Genomic DNA, 11,751 nt, shown 5'->3' with positions numbered 1-11,751 from the left:
GGGGAGGGGAGGGGAGGGGGGATAGTAGAGGATAGGAAAGGTAGCAGAACATGACAGTCACTAGTATGGCAATATGTAAATCAATGGATGTGTAATTGATGTGATTCTGCAATCTGTATATGGGCTAAAAATGGGAGTTCATAACCCACTTGAAGCAAAGTGTGAAAGATGATATATCAAGAACTATGTAATGTTTTGAACAACCAACAATAAAAAAAAAAAGGAAAAAAAAATCTGGCAAACCAATTCCATGTAAGTATAATGCAGTTTTAAAACCTGCTAAAGAATCACTTAATCACATTATTATTTCACTATTATTTTTAACATGGATTTTTGTTTGTAATACTTTTTAAAAGATGTTGGCTAAAGGTATTACTAACATTTAGTAAGTATTTTCAAAAACCATAGCATAAAGACTGTAAATATAGTTCCTTTTTGCAAAGCTATTAGACTACACAGATTGATTCTCAAAGATGTCTTTCACTATATGTTCTCACACAGAATAGGATGAAGGTCAAAGGAGAACAACAACCAGTGTGTAAATTGAATTCTACATTAGCATCCATGACTGGCTGGCACGTTTAGGTAGAGCTTGGTCCTACTGAGACCTAAATCCCAGGCTTGGTTCTGATATGTGTCAAATAGACTCATTCTCTTTCATGCTTCCAACCTGAACTCTAACTATCACCAGCTGACTCATGGCTTAGCTGGTCTCAGTGGGAACCAGGCCAGAGATTTTTCAAGGATCAACACAAAGCTTTAACTATTTCTGGAAAAACAACTTTAAAGGATGCAATCTCCCTATGGCAGACCATTAATCACCTTCTCTGACAAATGAGGTGATTTATTACCTAACAGCTATAAGAAGTTGTGAAAAGATATTAAAATGTGAGACAAAGACCTAAGTTCCAGTCCTAATTCTAGAGCTCTGAAACTTGTGACCTAAAATATACAAACTAGACTCTACTTATTAATGTCTTCATTCATTCATTATTTCATAATAATACTTTTCCAGCCTAGCCCTGAATATTGAGTATCAAATAAGATGTGAATAAATAGTGCTTTGTGTCTTAGCTTCCAGAGCTTAGTTGATGCTTTCTTAACAAATATTCACTGAATAAATTGTCAGAACTTCGAAGATAGAAGCAAACTATTTCAATGTAATTTATTTACATTAGATGAACATTTCTAGACGTTGAAAGTGCCCAATATGTTTGAAAATATAGATCTTGCTATATAAAGATTATAACATTTATTAAAATTGTGTAGAATCAAACATAACATCTCTTATAAGTTCTAGAAAAATTTAGTGTAATACAAGTACGCTTATGCCAATAAAGATAACCTATCTTCTAAATTCAATCTGTTAACTAAACATTAATATAATGATACATGGTTTTATAAAATATGTAATCAGTTTTTTAAAAATGTGGAAAATTGGAGAACAAATATTATTAGATATAGTTCCAATAAAAACATTAATTGTCATTTCCATAAAGATTATTTTCCAATATGATCTTGGAAATGAAAAGCTTTATTGTCAAGCCAATTATAGGAATACTTGTCTCTGCTTAAAATATGTACATATTGGTTTTTTTAAAGGGCATATGTTTGTATGGCAATTAAATGCCATTCAAACAATTGATTATTTAATTTAGATTACCTGGAAATCTTTCGAAATGATACTTGACTCAGGAGTAGATTTTCTTTTTTTAGAATAAAGCAGATAGACATCAAGATCTGTCACTCCACTCCCTGATCCCTGGCACTCACAGCTTCCTCACCTTGAATGTGAGCATGAACTTTAACTTGCTTCTAACACAGATGATGTGGTAAAACTGGTAGCCTGTCACTTTCAAATTCATGTCATGTTTATAAAAGCCAGTCTTGCTTTCAAACTTGCTTTCTCCTTCCCTGGTTGGATTCAAAGAAGCAAAGTACCATGTTGTAAAGAATCTGTGGAGAAGTCAAGGCAGCAGTGAACTGAAGGTGGCCTCCAAGAGCTAATAGTGACCTCTGGCCACCAGCCACCAAGAAGCTGGATCTTTGGTCTGACAACTGCAAGGAAATTAATCCTGTGATTAACTTGAGTTAGCTCAGAAGTGAATCCATCACCAGTTGAACCTCCAGATGAAAAACGGAGCCCTTAATGATACTTTGCAGTTTTGAGGAGGAACAGCCAACCCACACACGGGCTCCTGACCCCCAGAAATGTGTGTTGCTTTAAGCCACTAAATATTGGAATATTTGAAGAAGTAAAATCATTCTGATAAAAGTACCACAGGATGACTCAAAAACATACATACTTTCATATAGAATACAGATGCATAAACATTAGCAAACTGGCATTTTGGGTGGAGGACGGTTGAATTATGTAAAACCACCGTCACCACCACCACCTAAAAACTGGTTGAATTCAAATTAAAAATATTTCTCTCTAATTGTCTACATATGGATCCATTCAGCAAACTCCTTTCAGAGCTGGCTGGTAGTGTCGACAGCCTGTTCAGTCTATATCCACGAGACAACTAATTGCCAAGGCCAATCTATGAGTTTCAGCCTGTCTTTAAGATGTGCATTTAGAATAAAGCTATAAACATATTCTTGATTCTGGAGCAGAACTCTGTTACATAGTTTTGCCTTCTCTCCTCCAACTCTAGTTATTCCTAGGGACCAATTAAAATCTGCACCATGCAATCTGCATGGATTTTCTAGGAGGCTTTTTCTTTCAATTAAATGTGCCAGGCTTTGATTATCAAACTAATTGGATTAACTATAGCTGTACCTACAAATGCTCTTCTTCATTTAGCTAACTACTATGCTCTCTTAAATTTAGGTCTGATTCTTACACTCTGAAAGCCATATCTGACATTGTTCCATCTGGTCAGATTTAGATATTTAAATTTTTATTTTAAAAATAATTTATTTTTTATTAACATGTATAAATTATATGTATTGATGGGTTCTGGTATCATATTTCAACACATACATATAATGTACACTAACCAAATTCAGCCTCCCTTTATCCATCCACCGCACCCCACATCTGGGCCCTTCCCAATCTCTAGTAATTACCATTCTTTGTGCAGGTTACCTTTTTAGCATATATATATATGTGTGTGTGTGTGTGTGTGTGTGTGTGTGTGTGTGTGTGTATTATGTGGTTCTTGTTCTTGTTTTTATGACTTATTTCACTTAACACAATGTTTCCAATTCCTTCCAAGTTGTTATAAATGAGAGGGTTTTATTTGTTTTTATAGCTAAATAATAGTCCATTGTATCTACTGATCAACAGATATGTCTTGACATGTAGACCTGTATAACTAAGATATGTATATTTTAGCTAAGTGAAGAGTACCACAATAAACATGGGTTGTACAAGTACCTATTTGCTATGCTGACTTCATTTCTTATAGAGATAAGCCCAGAAGTGGGATGGTGGGATCATATGGTATATCTATTTCTACTTTTTCCTAAAATGGCTATATTATTCTAGATTCCCCAACAGTATATGAGAGTTCTTGTTCTCCATATACTTTCCATCATTTGTTATTTTTGTTGTTTTTTATAATAGTCACAATAAGTGGGACAGAGTAATATCCCATATTAAATAATATCAAGATAACCAAGAAACAATCTCATGTATTTTCCTGATAATTACCTTTTTATCCCTAAGAACCCCATGCAAAAGAGTGGATCTGGTAATCATGCATTTACCACTCTTGAAGGAGAGACTTTGCTTATTTTCCTTCTGTTCTCAGTCCAATCCTTGCCACATAGTGGACATTTAATGAACATTGGGAACTTTTTATTTTTTAAAAAATGATTTGACCCATATGTGGACACTCTTTTTTACCATGAATATACAGATAATAATCAAGCAAGCGTTAATTTATAAATATGAAGTGTTTTGGTCTGTTAGTGATAGAATAGGTGCTTTCTTATAACATTGCACTAGTATAAAGGAAGCATATTATATCTTTATTTATCTTATGCTAATGGTAAATTTTAATCAACATTCTCTGATTTAACAAAAGATACAAGTAAGAGTTAATGTGCTGAGATATATAAAATTGCCTACCTCATAGTGTTGGTGTGAGCATTAAATAAGGTATGAATGTGTAGTACTAAGAACAATGCCTGTCACATAAAACCTCCTCACTAAGAGTTAACTGCTTCTAATAGCTAATCACATGCATTCCCCACTGGTGTCAACATTTCTAAGTGGAAAGTATATCAAGGGTAAAAGTCGTCATTATTAGAGTTACTAAAGATATAACATGTCCCATGTTCAAAATAATTTAGATGCCAAATCATATACCTTATTGAAATGTAATGATAACTTATTTTTAAAGAGGCAAAGGCCATAATGACCATTCATACAGTGATTTCAATCTCATTAAACATAATAAGGCTAAACTTTAAAAATCAAAAGTTAAGGTTTTTGAGAAATTCAACAAAAGGAAAAATATATTCAGGAAGTACATTACCAGATATCTGATATTGATTCCTAGAAAAAAAACATTAGTTATTAACTACATCACAGATAGTATTCTAAAGAGTATGCAGTAAAGACTGGAGATAATAAGTCATGTTGAACACAATGCCAAAAAATTTTTTAAAGAGTTTCAACTTTGAAGAGGCTATAAGATACATGATTCTGACAGACTTCTAAGACAGCCTCACAGATAAAGTTGTGAAATGTGCTGTGGATGATAGTGCTCTTGGGTAGATTAATTGCTGGTTGTCAGTTAAATACTATAGTCAGACAGTATTGATTAATAGCTTGAGATCAATCTAGAAACTAGCTCAAAGGAAGTTCAAGATTCCAGTTCTGTATTTTTATAAATAACCTTGGTGAAGATACAGAAGGCTAGTTTATAAATTTTGTGGATAATAGATGGCATGTTACAGAATAAAAATTATTTTGATGTGTTGAATAGAAGAAACAAAAAAATGAAATTTAATATGTATACTTATTAAATTCTATATTTAATTAAAAGAAAAACTTTAAATTATAAATGAGATGTGTCTTTAAGCAGACTTTTTTTTGTGGGGGAGAAGGGTGGTCTTCTGACTTCTGCATGATCAAAATCACATATATGCAACCAAATGGCCATCCTGGGTGGCATTCAATATTGCTTGCTGATTGTATCTAATGCATCATGTTTATTTCTATTTTTTAATATTAGCAAAGTATGGTGAGCCCAAAGATCAAAACTCAAACTTTGGAAGGATACTAAAAACTATGCACACTGGTGTCTGGTGTTTGCTGGCTCTAAAAGCATGTTTGCTGAATGGATAGTTAACGGGTGAATAAAGGGGGGGAAGGAAAAATGAAGGAGGAGAGAACACGGAACAGTTGAAGAAATTGAAAATGGTTATCTTGAAGAAGGAAATTATCAGGGACAGGAAGTTGCTATTCTTTTATATCTTCACAAGAATTGACAGGCCTATTATTCCAGAAAAGAAAATTGGGGCCACTTGTTGGACATTACCAAGAGGTAGATGAGTTGGATGCAATATAAGACCACATGGCATTAGCTGTGTTCTTAACAGTGAACCAGGATGCCCTGTGAAACAATGAGTCATGTCAAGTATTCAGAGAGAGAGGTGCACGAGGCTTCAATGCAGAAACAGGAGAGGTGAGTAGATCCAGAGAGGCAACAGGAAAAGCAATGGATTCTGCCTTCAAAGAGATTCCTGTTCAACAGGAAGACTTACTCCTCGCAAACAGTTACAGAAAAAAACACATTGAGGTATAGGAGCATATAAAAGAAGAGGCTTCTGTTTGCATAGAGGTGATAACATATAAACTTGAAATGAGTAGAGTTTTGTTTGATGACCCTTCTGCAATTGAGAGTGTTAGAACAGCAATTTCCCCTGCCTAAAATTATTCTCCTTGATGTTCTTTTCCTTGCTTTGCAACACACTTATTCTCTCAATTCCTAGCCTTTTCTTATTTTCTATCTCTGCTGTACTTTTAAGGCTTCTTTCAACACCTAGGCCTCCTTTGGTTTCTCTCTAATCCCAAACCTAGGAGGTGAAACTAATTTATAAACATATAATTTAACTATATTGAATAGCATTCTTCATACTTCTACTAGGACATAAACTGGCAACCAAACAAAACACATTGCAGAGTGGCCAGAAAATACCCACGGAGTTATATTCATATATACTAAAAGAAACTATGCATAGTTTCATGCTTTAAAAAAACATACATGAATGAGAACATTAACAAAGAATGTGGTCCAGACCCATTAACTAGAAATCTTGAAACTTAGAATTTTTTTTTCCTTCACTTGGTTTGAGTTGAGTGCTGCTTCTTGAATGCAGGTAGGGATACTAATTAGTGTGAAGGAACATAAATCTGGAGAGGAAGGTAAATGAAGACCATATGGAAATAGGAATTTAACCAAAACAAAATTTCTTTTTGATGATATACATGGCTTAAAAAGTTTCAAAACAAGAAGGCAAGCTAGTGGATGGGGGAATAGTCTATTCTTCTCCTGTTGAAGTAAAGCTGCCAAGATGAAACATTTATTACTAAGGAATGTGACTGTCTAGTTATTCACTGCTTGAAAATGAAGTTTATACTTCTCATGTGCTAATTTCATAAACTGGCTTGATTAATGAATTTAATTGTAAATGTAATGAACTAATTTCTTGAATTGTATTTTATTTTGTTTATATGCTTATAATAAAAGTAAACTTTCAGACTGAATAGTAGATTTGAAGCAGTTGACAAAGCTGTTAAGCTATGGGACATGAGCAGAGCACATGGTTAGAGACAGTGTGGATCTCACCAAAGCAAACCTGTGAAGAGCTCTGAGCTGAATTTCCTAGGCTGATGTAGATCTTAAGTTGACCTGTAAGTTCATCCAGGGAACTCCTTAAAAAGCTCCAAGGCCATATTTTAAAAATGAAAAGACTGAAATAAAATTCTCCTCCCAGGATAATTCTTCAGATACACAGGATCTGATGGAGAATGAGTTTAATATATTTTCAACTTTTAAGGGAGGAAATAATGGAAGTAGCCTATTGGTTACCTTCTCTAGCCCTTAAAACTCTATTTTGTTCTACAATACCTGAATTAGAACAAATATAGGATTGACACGGGGGCTATAAGTCTTCTTCCTGGAACTATGTATGATTTCAGTCTCAATCCCTTTTTTTTTTCTTTTTCCTTAAAATATTTTACGGCTCCCAAAAGTCAAGGTTTTAAAATACCCCATCTCTAAATAATAAATCAAGTATTATTTTTGCAATTACTCTTCCCAATCAGGGCAGAGTTAAGTCCATTAATTTAGTGGACATTAATATATTTGACTGTATCATATATATGGATATATATCAAATATATATAATTTATATATATCAAAATCAAGATCAAAATTATATATATATGTGTTTATATATACATGTAGGTATATACATGTAGGTATACATGCATATACATATGTGTATGTTTACCTACATGTATATTAATTTTTATTTTATTTTATTTGCAAATGTAGTCATTTTATATGTACTCATGTAAAAATTAATCTCTTTATAAAACTCTTATTATATGTGTGTGTGTGTGTGTGGGGGGGGGTTCCTGAAAAGACTGTATGCATCAAGCTGATTCTTGAAAAGACAGAGTTTACACATGAAAGAAAAAGCCTTTCAGCTGAAGAGATTGGTCGACAAACATGGGGAGCAGGTCTTTAGGAGGATGCTCTGAAAATTCCAAAGCACAAAGGAGAATTACGCATTCCAATTGCTATCTCCCAGCCCCAAAATAGCTAGCCCTTCTAGAAATGGTGAAAGGTCTTCTTTCTAGGGCAGCACCAGCCTTCTGGAGCCTTTCTTAAATGCTGTGGGACTCAGAAGTTTGGAGGTGGCATCCAATCTCCTATATAATTACTCTAAAGTAGAATATAGAGAATTTGTACCTGGAACATCTTGTACTACATACATAATACCTTAAATTCAAATTATTTTCTTCAGATTCAAAGTCCTGACACAGCTCAAATTAATTCAGTGGTTTTGATTGCTAGCACTAAGGCAGAGGAAAACATTACAATTTGAGAAGATACTTCCACAATTACTGATATGTCTCTAAACTAATGTGTCATTTGCTCTTCACACTTTAAGTTGGAAAGTTATGATTTCCTGTCTCTTCAATTAAGGGTAGAACTCTGGGTAATGTCTCCAGAGTAAACATGATGATATTGAGAAAGGAAAATCATAGTATCAAATAGCTTTTGGGATTCTTTAGTAAAATACTATATCCGTCTACATTTGAAAAACTCACTGGAGAATCCTTTCTGAATTTAACAAATGTTTTCAACTGGTATTGACAGTAGACTTTCTACTATGTATGAGGACTCTAAATGATTTTACAGATATTATCTAAATCTGCACATGTATATGAAGTGAATATTGTTGTACTCATTTGGTTGGTTGGGAAACAAAATTCCCAAGGAAAATAACTTGCTGAAAGTCCCCTAACTTGCATATAATAAATTAAAGATTTAAACTGTTTCTTTTCATATTGTAATTAAATGAATGTAGATACATGGTCCTTCCCTAAATATATTTTCAAGCTAGATGCAAAAAAAATAAAAAAATTAAAAATAAAGGGAGAGACACATACGAAAAAGAGTAGATAATAATTTTTCCTATCTTATAATGCTGTGGTCTTATATGCAAATTAGTTTAAAGTGGCTGATCCCAAACTTCAGCACTACAGAACTCCTCTGAGGGACTGAAGTGCTATCAAGCTTAAGAAAACACTTAAAAATCTCCTTGATTATGGAAGCTGAGGCTGTATTATAATCTAGGCAGGCAAAATATCAGCAATAACAAAAAAGGTAAAACATTTTGCATAAAGAAGTAAAAGGAGCTAGGCATGGTGGTACATGCCTGTAATCCTAGTGACTTAGGAGGCTGACCCAGAAGGATCTCAAGTTCAAGGCCAGCTTTAGTAATTTAGGGAGCCTCTAAGTAACTTAGTGAGACCCTGTCTCAAAAAATAAAAAGATCTGGGCTGGGCACAGTGTCAGACACCTGTAATTCCAGCAGCTCAGGAAGCTGAGGCAGGAGAATTGAAAGTTCAAAGCCAGCCTCAGCAACAGCAAGGTGCTAAGCAACTCAGTGAGACCCTGTTTCTAAATAAAATACAAAATAAGGATGGGGATCTGGGGATATAGCTCAGTGGGAAATCATCCCTGAGTTCAATCCCCAATACAAAAAAAAAAAAAAAAAAAAAAAAAAACAGAACAAAGGAGGAAGAAGAGAAGGAAAAGAAAAAGTAGTAATTTGACCATGGGAGAAGAGATGGGAAAGGAAGTGTGAAGGCCCCATGTCTAGAATGTACTTGATCATGGAAGGCCAGACAAATGGCTTAGAACTCATTGCATCATGCAAATTTCAGTTAATTTCTTCTTGTGCTATAGTTAGCAACCCCCTTCCCCACACACACCCCTAGAACTTTCAGTAAAATTCTGTTACTCACAATAACTGCTGTGGGTGGTGTTTTGGATAACAACTGAGAAGATATGGAGTCCCAAGTCTAGATAGTAGCAGATCTTTGATTAGATCTAGAATATAGAGCACAGTGAGAAGTGCCATCTGAACAGCACAGGATATGTCCTAGAGCAAGGCAGAGGAGGGAGCAACCATGGGCAGGAAAGAGAATAAAGAAAATAACACAAAGGAAGCAGCACTTCATGTAGGTTTTGGGAAAGAGGCAGCATTTGAACGAGAGTGATGTAAGAGATTTTGATTCAGTGTGAACCTGGCATGGAAGATGGAATTTCAATCTGTGTTCAGGAAATACAGAAGGACTCAGAAGAAGTCAGACACATATTTTAAAGCAATAGAAGGTTTAGGTACAAAAAAGGTTGCAGAGAGAAGGTTTTCGAAGGAAGGAAGGAAGGAAGGAAGGAAGGGAGGAAGGAAGGGGAAAGGAAAGGAAGGGAAAGGGAAAGGGAAAGGAAAGGAAAGGAAGACACCTTATATTTATTCCACAGTAAACAGAGTCTTTGGAAGTTTCAATAGAGCAAAATAATCCAGTGGTTGTTGGTAGGGGTCTGGAGCTAAGTAGGAGTTATAAATAAAGTCTGGAAATGAATATGAGGACTCTGATTTTAAACAAGCTGAGTCTGAATGTCTGGCAGGTGATAAATACCAAGCCTTGGGTACACAAGATTAAAACTTGGGAAAGCCTTCAGGATGAAAGATAATGATTGGAGAGTGACTGTCAAGGGCTAAACTGATGACTGAATCTGAGGAGGTGGATAGGATTTCCCAAGGAGAGTAAGAGAGATGGGAAAATGTCAGAGAACAGGATTCAGGCATGGCTTGGGGAGAAAAGTAAAGAAAGAAGTGGAAACTCAAGGCCACCTAAGTCAGAAAACAAGGAGAGCTTTTCAGGAAGGATGAATTGATTTAATGTGTCATGGAGGACAGAGACAAAAGAAGAAGAAATCAAAGGAGCATACTTTCTCATATGAAGAAAAAGGGATGATAGAAGATAAAGCCATTATGAATGATTTAGGAATGCACAACATATGGAGAAACTAATTGAAACCTTTAAGTTTAAAATGTGTGCAATCTGAGTCTTGTCAAGTTGGCTTTTAAATTTTCCCCATTTGTAATTTTTAAAAACCCTTACATCTGGAATGCATATTAGTAAATACTGAAATGGACACATAAAACAAAACAAAGAATAGAAAAAAATAAAAATAAAAATAACTTCAAAGTCACTAAAACCTCAAAGGGTGGTCTAGGAACCAGCAGATTCAGCATCATGGTTCTGATGGAAATGCAGAAATCCAGGTCCCATTCTGTACTTCCTGAATAATAATCTACATTTTAATGTGATTTTCGGGTGTGATTCTTCATTAAAGTTTGAGAAGTACTGCTGCAAAAATTACCATTTTGTCTACACATAAGCTTAAGACTATTTATGACCACCAATTGTTCAACACTATATTTATAGATTCCTGACTTTACATTGTGAAATAATAATCAGGCTGTGATACTGGATTTTGGTGTCTAGGTTTGCCACTCAATCACTGTAAGAAAATCTTACTCTCTAGCTCTCAGATTCATTGTAAAAGGAGAAGTCACATTCAGTTTTATAATTCTATTTCTTCTTATTTTTTATTTATTTTTTGGTACTGGGTATTGAACTCAGGGGCACTTAACCACTAAGCCACATCAGCAGACCTTTTTAAATATTTTATTTAGAGACAGGGTCTCATTGAGTTTCTTAGGGCCTTGCCAAATTGCTGAGGCTGGCTTTGAACTTGTGATGTCCCTGCCTTAGCCTTCCGAGCTGCAGAGATTACAGGTGTGTGCCATTGTACCCAGATATAATTCTACTATTGTAAACAAAATGCTTTTAAGGGAATGGCCCCCTTCTCTTTAGAATCTACAATATAGCAATGACATCATGATGAAGAGAGACATTAAGGATACATATTAAACAAAAGTAAAAATGCACAAAGCATGTATCTTGTAATGACAAAATAAAGGTAAAAATAAATTGGAAAGGACATTTTTAGAGTTCCAAATTTGAGGAGAAATTGTTATTACTTGCTCCTCTAAGTAGTTCAAGATTTTCTGGAGAGGCCACTTTTTAAATTTACATATTGTAAGTAAGGAAGCTTTGCAAATTTCTAAAGATGACAATAAATAGCACATAGAAATGCTCACTACCTGCCAGGTATATTTGACAATGTGCATCTCCTTTAA

General features: G+C 34.6%; 1 protein-coding gene across 8 annotated transcripts in view; it reads right to left on the bottom strand.

Moving 5' to 3' along the window:
• Window positions 1-11,751, bottom strand: part of Pde4d (phosphodiesterase 4D) — a 1,424,195-nt gene that overhangs the window by 844,509 nt on the left and 567,935 nt on the right. The window lies entirely within an intron of this gene.

Source organism: Marmota marmota, unplaced genomic scaffold (genome assembly GCF_001458135.2).
Source record: "Marmota marmota marmota unplaced genomic scaffold, marMar, whole genome shotgun sequence".
Lineage (NCBI taxonomy): Eukaryota > Metazoa > Chordata > Mammalia > Rodentia > Sciuridae > Marmota > Marmota marmota.
This window is presented reverse-complemented; position numbering and strand designations above follow the sequence as displayed.